General features: G+C 37.8%; 1 protein-coding gene across 3 annotated transcripts in view; it reads right to left on the reverse strand.

The window, feature by feature from the left end:
- The window catches only part of Agbl1 (ATP/GTP binding protein-like 1), an 800,368-nt gene that overhangs the window by 227,765 nt on the left and 562,867 nt on the right, over positions 1 to 9,736 (reverse strand). The gene's annotated exons all lie outside the window — the stretch shown is intronic.

A 9,736-nucleotide genomic window follows, 5' to 3' on the forward strand; every position in this document is an offset into this window, starting at 1 on the left:
GTACAGGTTCTCAGAGTAGGCAGTGATGATTTTCTGGATTTCTGCAGAATCTGTCGTGATTTCACCCTTCTCATTCTTAATTACAAGACTTTGAGTCTTTTCTTTCCTTATTCTGATAAGAATGGCTATGGGGTTTCCAATTTTATTTAATCTTTCAAAGAACTAATTCTTTGATCCTTTGCATTTCTTTCTTAACCTTAATTGCAGTAATTTCTGTTCTGATCTTTATAATTTTCTCCCTTTTTGTTCTTCTCTTTCTAGAAGTTTAAAATTCATCATTAGGCTGTTTATGTGATCTCACTTTGTTTTTTTGATGTAGGAATTCATTGCTATAAATTTCCTTTGTAGGACTGCTTTCACTGTGTCACATAAGTTCAGCTATGTTATTTTGGTTTTACCATTTAATTATAGAAACTGTATAATTTCTCTTTAATTTCATCTGTGAACCAATAATAAATTCTGGCAAGGCTGTGGGGAATAAGGAAGCCTTCTCCCCTGTTGGTGGAAATGTAGACAGGGGCAAACACTATGTAAATCACTGTGAAGATTCCTCCAAACACTAAAACTAAAGGTTCCATTTGATCCAGCTATTCTCCTTCTTGGCATCTTCCCAACAGAATTAAAAGCATAATACCTCAGCAATATATGCACACCCATATTTATGGCATCACAGTTTATAAGAGCTAAATCTTTGAAATAGCCCAAGTCCCCATCAATAGATAAATGGATAAAGAAAATGTGGTCTTTTATACAATGGAGTACTACTCTGCCATACAAAAGGATAAACTTGAGACATTTCTTGGTAAATGGTTGCACTTTAAGACCATAATCTTAAGTGAAATACATCAGACACACATGTTCACATACTGCATGGTTTCTCTGGTATGAGATATTGAAAGTATAAATAAGTACTAAAATGTGTAATCAATATTGTTAAATAGTGATAAAATGTTCCAATGGGAAAAGGCACTAAGGAGGTGAGGAAGGAGGAGAAGGAAAAGAGAAAAGAAGAAAAACTGGAAACAAAGCTCTTGTAAGTAAAGATGGGAACAAGTATAGAAGGGAGAGGAAAGCAATAGGAGAAAAAGAAGGATCAAGTACATCGTACAGGTACAAATTTCCTATAATGAATGTGATCACTGTGTATATCTAAAATGTACCCATAACATTAATTTTTAAATTAATACATTACATAAATTTGCAAGTGTTCAGTCATGATTTAATTGTCTACAACCTTCAGCATGTACCTCCAAAATCCATTTCACTAAGGACAGTACATTCACAGACTGGCACTGCAGGGTTTGCCCAGTACATTTGGCTCTAATTTGATTGTCTTTTTAGGCATTGTAGAGCCATGGTGGCAAACTTGTGGCACGCATGCCACAGGTGGCTATTTGTTCTCATTGAAAGCTCTGAAAGAGTCACCATCACAGTCCTAGAGGAATGACAGCAATAGATAGAGCGTAAGGGAGAGACCAAGAGGCTGAGCTTCCTGGCCTGAGTAGTTGTAGTTTGTGTCTGATGCCGAACCTACTTCTCCTTGCAATGAAAATAAAAACCAGCACTACACACCTAGTAGTGTTCCAGCAAGGAAGTGACTTCATCCAACCATACCTTTTTCTCCTTCCACGGCTTCTCTCCCCCAACCATCATCACTGGGAACACTTCAGGGTAGGAGTAGCAGCATTTACTTTGTGTGGCATGTGGACAGAAGTATCAGGAAAAGAACAGGGAAAGTGTTCAAAAGAACATGGAGTTTGAAGTGAGACAGAACCATTTTTTTTAATTGGGGAAAATTGTTTCAGCATTGGAACCTCCTTGCTTCTAAAACAAAAGCTAATCATTTTAAGTTCCGCATCAAAGAACAAACGAGCTCACACGTGGAATGTGCTGGATAGTCTCCATCTCCCTCCCCCAGGTCTGTATCTCAGGTTCTCGTCATCTTTCTGGACTCAGATCTAAGCAGCCAAACCCAAGGACTGCTGCAAACACTCTGCCTTGTCTTGGGCTACTGGCTGGGTTCTGTCAAATTGTGGAATAATCAGGAGAGAGAGAAGAAAGAGAAAGAGGTGAGGAATTAGTTCTCCAGTCTTCCTTCTTGGGAAGCCATTGTTTGGCAAAGTCTACATTATTCTGCTAAAGCTGCAGTTTCCAGTGGTCGGTGTTTCTTGTGCAATAATAGCTATCACAGGTCAGGGCAACTCTTCCAGATTGCACTTTCTGCCTCGCTAAAGGGGATCTTATCTTCCCGCTGGTGCTACTCTCAGTCACCGCACTGTCCTTTATTGCTTACCTTACTTGCCTTTGTAAAGTCCCCTCATGGAGGTGTTCTCAGCCGCCCTCTCCTGTGTTTATCAGTTTGATGCGATGTCATGTACTGACTCAGAAACAATCCTGAACTTAGAAGATGCCACTCAGGCTTCATCTGGATTTGCAGTAGTCAAGCTTAAGAAACTTGCCACCTAGAGAAGCACATGGCCACCAATTGCTCTTTGAAGTCAGAAGGAGAATGTAGTTATAATTCTTCAACCTTTGAGAGGCAAAAACTTATGAGGAATCCCCTTAGATGTCAGTAATGGGATGTGGAGTCAGGCCCTTGAACAAGAAAAGCACCCAGTCTGGACTTTAGTCACATGCAACTCTGTGGCTCTTAGTGGGAAAATGGGCTCATTTATTATTAAGTAATTCTTACTGTTTCCTACAGTCACCTCAGGCAAAGGGTGGAAGGAAAAGGAGTCAACTGATATAGTAAAATTCTATCACTATTGACCTTCCAGAGGGGTTTCTTGTCTGTGATAGTATTTGTTTCCTTAGTTTTTAAATTAATAGATTTTTACAATGTCTGAAACCCATGTCAATTTGCTCCTTGTTCTTGGCATTTTCCCTCCCTCTCAGCAAACATCTGGGAGCATTTTACAAGGCTTTCCTGTAATCTGCCAAACTATGCACACATGTGCCTTTCAGGAGTCCAATTTTCTCCACCCAGTAATTGGCCAATGCAGAGAAACAAAGTATCATTTTATTTTACATAATGGCACTATGTAAAATGATTCACTAATTCAGTGCTGAAAAATAATAATCACAAGTTGGAAGATTTAAAAGACACATGTGAGAGTATAGCACCCAGGGAAATCTAGGCTCTGGGATCTTACACAAGCTCTCTCTTGCCCCCTGCAGTTTGCTGAGGGACAGAAGAGTATTTTATAATTAGCTTGTTTTTGCTTGCAAACTTCAGCTGAAATGTTCTTCCATCTTATAAGGAGCCATCAGCACCTCTGGGACTATAGAACACAACCATATTATTTAGAAATAGCTTTGTTTCCTCATCACGTAACAAATATGTCCTTGTTCTTTCTTTGTCTCCCTTCTTGTTAATAGAGAGAATTATCCAGAAAAAATTCAAACTACTACTTAATATAGATTACTCTGTTTTGTGTTTCTTATAATTTGAATTAAATGACTCTATAAAAAGGATATAGCAATAGCTAATGCTTTTCTATGAGAATAATACAATTTTAAAAAATAGAATTTCTAAGTAAATAAATTGGGCGCGCTTATCTTATCACCTGCAGTCTCATTGTACAAACAGGATTGCTGAGAAAACTTCAAGAGCCTTACAATTCAGCACCCACGCCGATGGACAGTGCCCACTCAGCAAGCATCTACACAAACAGCCGGACTGAATGGAAATTGAGAACAACGAATAATTTTCTACAGTGACTAAGACCTTAATAAACCAGCTCCATAAACATAAGCTCCCAGCACCCCACCATAAACTACTGCTCTCTGGTTGTAAAAACCTCTTTCACCACCCCAATTGTGCAAGATACATTTTCAAACAAATACCAACCTCTTACTACTCTTCAACACTGCTATTGTAATGGGTTACTTGTTTCAATACAAATTTGGGCAATAACAGAATTCCACCTGTTTTGAAAGATGAATGGGCGAAATCTTACCCCAAATGAGTTAAATAAAATTAAAGAGATTTCTCAATTAACATTGTGGTTTATGGTATATTTAAATGTATACTTTAGACGTGGTATTGATCTTAAATATGCCATCCTATAAGCAGCAAGTCACATGTTCAAGTCTGTTCTACAAAGCCTTTTACAAATGTTGTATCACCTAAAGCCAATAAGAGATCATTTTGTGTTAGGGTGTTTCTGACCTTTATTCATAAACAAGGTAGTATCAGAGATTAATAAATACTAATTATTTGCTCATACTTGGGACTAGTTGTTATTTCTTTCCAGTAGGGAACTACTTGAAGACAACTAACAGAATAGACACTATCTACTCCTCCCATTCCTTACATACTATTATTTCTTTACTATTGTGTATGCAATCCACTGAACCTATTTCCATTTTTGTAGCTCAGGAATGAACTATAATATTCCAGGTTTTGTGCCACCCAAGAAAAGCAAGCAAAGAACAAAGAAATATTTTCCTACTTTTACATTTAAATCTTAATTTATCCCATCCTTCCTTCCTCTGCTTCTTTTCCTTTTCTTTCTTTAATTTCTCTTTTTGAGACAGGATCCAGTGTTTTGCCCAGACTGATCTTGAACTCCTGGCCTCAAGAGATTTTCCTACCTCAACCTCCCAAGCAGCTGGGTATACAGATGCATGCTAAGGTGCTGAGCTTAAATCTTTCCCTATTTTATTCTGGACATTTTGATTCCACCAAAGCCACTGAGCTTTCATTAGGACTTTGGGAGGTTTAGCAGTTAAGTCTTGTGGAGCTCACTGTTAGTTACAATTTCCACAAAAGTAACTGTGTACTCGTGAAAGGTGTCATGCTCTCAGCTGGGTGCTTTTAAAGGCAAAATTTATTCTAGTTCAGTTTCATCTTTTCAGTTTTATCTGTCATTTCAATCTGTAAGTTCATTTTAGACTATCAATAATATCATTATGTGTTGTAGAGTTTTGTTATACAGAAAGGAATAATCATTGATTCTATAGTTATAACTAAGTTTTTCTTTTAATATCTACAAACTGCTCAATGGTATGGGACTTGAAGTAAAACTGTGGATATAAATCCCCATCCTGGCTTATAAATATGCATTACTAGCATACTTTGAATATATTTCTTCAACTAATAATATTTGTACTGAAGTATACTATTTTGCAAGCTTTAAATCTCTATATTTTTCCATACACATATGATGAGAACTTTGGTAAAGATTTATTCCTTTATTGACTGATGTCTTTGTATGCATCAGACATCATTCTAAGTGCAAGGGATTTGGTTTTAAGCAAAGAAGACACAGTTTTTTTCTTCTTTTGTGAATTGTACATTTTGCCAGGGAGAGACGGATAATACTAAATGAGAGATGTTAGGGTGGTAGAGATGAAGAATGCTACTGTAGGCAATGTGGTCATGGAAGTCTTGCTGAGACGGTGAAACTTAAACTGAGATTATGACATCTATACTGAGAGCTGAATGTCAAAGAGGAGCCAGCTCTGTGACCATCTATGGGAAATGCAGACCAGGCAGAGGGAACAAGTAAGGGGAAAGATTAAGTCAGGACCGTATCACCTAGTCTGTTAAAGAAACAGAGTATCAGTGGAAACCTACATAATCTTTTTCTGCATTTCTTCAACCTTCTGCTTAGTAATGTACAAAAACAATCATATTAGAACATGGTCAAATCTCAATACCATTATGCTCAGTGAATAAGAAAGCATTAAAGAAGAAAAAGTGTCTATTGTACGGATTCATTTACACAAAATTCTGAAATTGCAGACTAGCATTGGAGGACTGGAGGCAATCAATGGTTTCCCGGGGATACTGGAGTCAGGTGAGGAGTGGATGACAAAGGAACATGAGGATATTGGGGGAAATGATGGGAATATGGTCATAGTTTTGATCTTGATAATGATTTCATAGGTGCACACATGTATGTCAATAAATCAAATTAGTATTTTAAATATGCAAAGTTTATTATATACCAATTGTGTCTCAGTGGCTGTACAATAAAATCAGTTCATTAGAGCATTTTCCTTCATAGGAAATAGTTGGCAGCTTCTTCTGGTGCCCATTTTTAAAGAACTTGATAAAACTCCTTCAATAACCCACACTACACTCTCCTGATGTCTGCATTACACTGACTTATCTCTATCAGATATATTATACCATTTCATCAGTTGTTTGTTTGTTTATGCTTCATTGATTTTGAACAGTAGATGTATATTTGCTCAACGTTAGTTTGGAAACATGTCTTCTCAAAGGTCTCAGAAAAGTTAAAGAATCAAAACAGCATATTATTTCAGAATTGCCTTTTAATTTACTCCTTCTGGAAACTCTAAATTCCATTAGACAAATTTAACTTCTCTTGACCTCTGTTCCTTTAAGGCAAGTTTGTCCTGTTTTTCTCTTCCCTTCTCTTCTAGTCCTCCTCCCTCTTCCTTTTCTAGATCTCTTCTTCCTCTTCCTCCACTATACCCTCCTCCTCCATACCATCTTCCTCCATTTTTTTTTTTTTTTTTTGATTTTTCTCCGGTACCGGGAACTGAACACACGACCTTGCGCTTGCCAGGCAGGTACTTTGCCGCTGAGCTAAATCTCCAGCCCCTGAGCTAAATCCCCAGCCCCCCTCTTCCTCCATCTGAATGTCATTCCGTATTCAATAAATAAAGAAGCATGCTTGGATCACAGAGATCTCCTTCTTAGAGCATCAGTCATCTGCAACACGGACTGTACCTTCCTTTCAGTCACATTTACACAGGAAATATACCACATATGTGTCATTTCTGCTAACCTCAGTGTTACATATTACAATTTCCTCAGGAAATTTAATATTCTGACTTAATTCTCATTTCTGTAACTAATTTTAAGTTGGAGTCCTGGGAAAGACACACACTCTGTGCTATCCACATAGTTAGGAGCAACTATCCTGTTAGAGCTGTGCAGACCTGCATGCCCATGTGTCTGTATGGTTCCCTCTCACTATTCCAGTTTCTATTCAAGGGCCCTTAAAGAGATGCTCTGAGTAGAAACAGAAACACTTGAAAATAGTGCAGAGTTATAAAAATTAAAGTAATTGTAATAATTATCTGTTCACTAGAAACTCAAAAACAATGTGCAGATTGATGAATTGCCATATTGTACATCATGAAAGTTTTCTAAATAAATTTAGCCTACTCTTTATCCTTAAAGCACTCACATCTCTGTTTGGAAGTCATAAATTTGTCTACTTGCATGCCACAATTTTTCAAAATCACTCATGGTTAATTTACAATATTGCACAGTATACAGCCATGTAATAACCGTATCATTTCTCCGGCTCTCCATGCTTCCTAGGTACAATCTGTCCATCCATCAGATTTGGAAGCAGAATGAAGGCCATTATTTCTAGGGGATTTGGTGGTAGATGGATGAGCTGATAATGAATGTGAGGGTCTCATCGGTTTTTAGACCACTGTTAACCAATCACCTTCCTCCTAATTGTAAGAAACAGAGATCAGTGACCCGAGTTCCTTCAGAAGCTCTCCAGGAGACCCCGGAGATGGAGGACTCAGCAAGAATACCTTGGAAATTCTTGAGATCCAGGTAAGCTCTGGACTAGCTCTTGAAAATGATCTAGATTGGCACTAAAGGATAATTGACCAAAGGATAATTGATCATAATTGATCTTATCTGCATCCCAGTAGCTTTTACCATGGCTTAATAAGTCTCTCCTCCCATCGTTACATCATTCATACTTGGAATTGGTAAAGAACAGCTTGTTTTCCTGTCAGAAACCTGAATGAGACTGGTGTGAATCAATTAGAAATATAAGATCAATAGTTTCAAAACCACACCGACTGCTGAAATTATCTTTGTGACTAAGCACTCTGGCCTTAGAGAATGGCTGCCGTGGTTCGAAGTCCAATGCTATCACTTGGTATTACAAGACCTTAGGTTAGGTATGTAAACTTTCTGTGCCTCAGTTTCATTTCTGTGAAGTAGAGACAATAATAGTTACATCTTAGAGCAATGCTGGAGTACTAAAATGTTCATATGGATACAAACTTAAAATCTTGTTCAGCATAAGCTAAGTGATCCATAGACACTAGTTATTATTGGTGCAATGAACTAACTCTTGCTTATCTAATGAGTATACCCAATTCCCAGGTGTCTGTTTATCCTCTCCAATAATGACTGAGTCGTTAATCTCAGGTAAATACTGGTAAGCAAACCACCTCTAGGTCCTGAAAGCGTCACTGATAGGATCAACTCAACTTTCTCTTTTCTAAGGCAAACATTCAATAGCTCATATTAGATAGGCCTAAGTGACAATTGTACAACATTTGATTTCAGTGGGAAATGAAGGCAGAGAAACTCCATCTTTTTCTAACTTACTCCTAAGTCATTAAGGTTATAAAAAAGAGCAACAACAAAGTCAGCTAGCTTTGGTTTAGGACCCAGAATGTTTAGTAGGTGAAAGGTTTAGAAAGTTTGGACTCATGATTCCCTACCATGGAATATGCTGTAATGAACTTGATCTTTGTACTAATCTCAGAGGACCCAGCGCTTCTTGAAGAACATTGATTTATATAGATTTTTTTATCTAAATTTTACAGTTCATATTAAAAATGTCCTATAAATATAATTTTAGGGAAAATTGAAATATGTATCAGAGAAAAAGCGAAATAGTATGAATTCACCGACCTGTGTTTGAGTTGCTGGTCAGCCAAACAGCAGCTTGAATCTCATCATTTGGTATCCTAGACTTCCTTTCATTCATCCATAAAATAATTTCACAATAATAATAATAATAATAATTCATCAGGCTTGCTTGAAGCAACATATCAACTTTTTATCTTACCTTAAGCAACATGGTATTTTATTATCATTTTTCTCTCTCTGTGTTGTGTTTCTTTTGTAACCCAATGGAAAAGCTCAGGGAATTAGGCAGCATCCCCGATTCAAAGCCACATAACAAAATGATTAATGCCAAGTCATCAAAAACATATTGGCTCTGCTTTAGTTTCCATTTGCATTGCACTGAAACAATATTGGCTTATGCTAAGTTATATCCATTTTCTAATAGGCTAATCTCTCACCACAAATAGAATCAGTAAGTCTATGATGAGCTATCATATGGCTTAAGTTTTTTTTTCCTCATACAAGGAAATATTTGAGGTCTGAGTTGGACAGATTCATTTGTGAAGAAGGGAGTGGCTTGAGGATGAGTGACTGTGACAGTGGCTGGAAATGCATGAGTGCCATGAGCTGGGCTAGGTAGGAGGCAAGAAATCATCTCTGCCTCTGTGAATGCAGAGAAGGATATGCAGAAAGAGTAATCTGCATAACACAACTGAGATGGTATCTAATGTTTTGGGGTCAGTGCTTCAGTGCTGATGTGTAACCTTTGAAGCCCCAGGAAGTCATAGCCTCTATCCCAAGGCTCTGTCCCAGTCCCAGATGACAGTGTGGAGCATTGGCTCACACATCCCACCTCATCCCTGCTCACCTGTGGGAACAACTGGGGAGGTGGGGGGGTCCGGGGAAACACGCCTGCCATCTTCAGATATTACCATCAGCACCTCAGCTAGACGGGTCTGCATTGTTTAAAACCAATTGAAGGGATAAGGAAAGGGTCCTAGCCAGCTCTGTATATATCAATACATGGAAATAGGTCTGGCTCAGCCAAAATGGAGACAATTGCTCCTCTTTCAAGGAGAGTCACCTATGTGATCCTCCATAATATATATGATATATATATGACATATACATATATACAATATG

Source organism: Chinchilla lanigera, unplaced genomic scaffold (genome assembly GCF_000276665.1).
Source record: "Chinchilla lanigera isolate Chin_1 unplaced genomic scaffold, ChiLan1.0 scaffold00015, whole genome shotgun sequence".
In the NCBI taxonomy this organism is placed as follows: domain Eukaryota; kingdom Metazoa; phylum Chordata; class Mammalia; order Rodentia; family Chinchillidae; genus Chinchilla; species Chinchilla lanigera.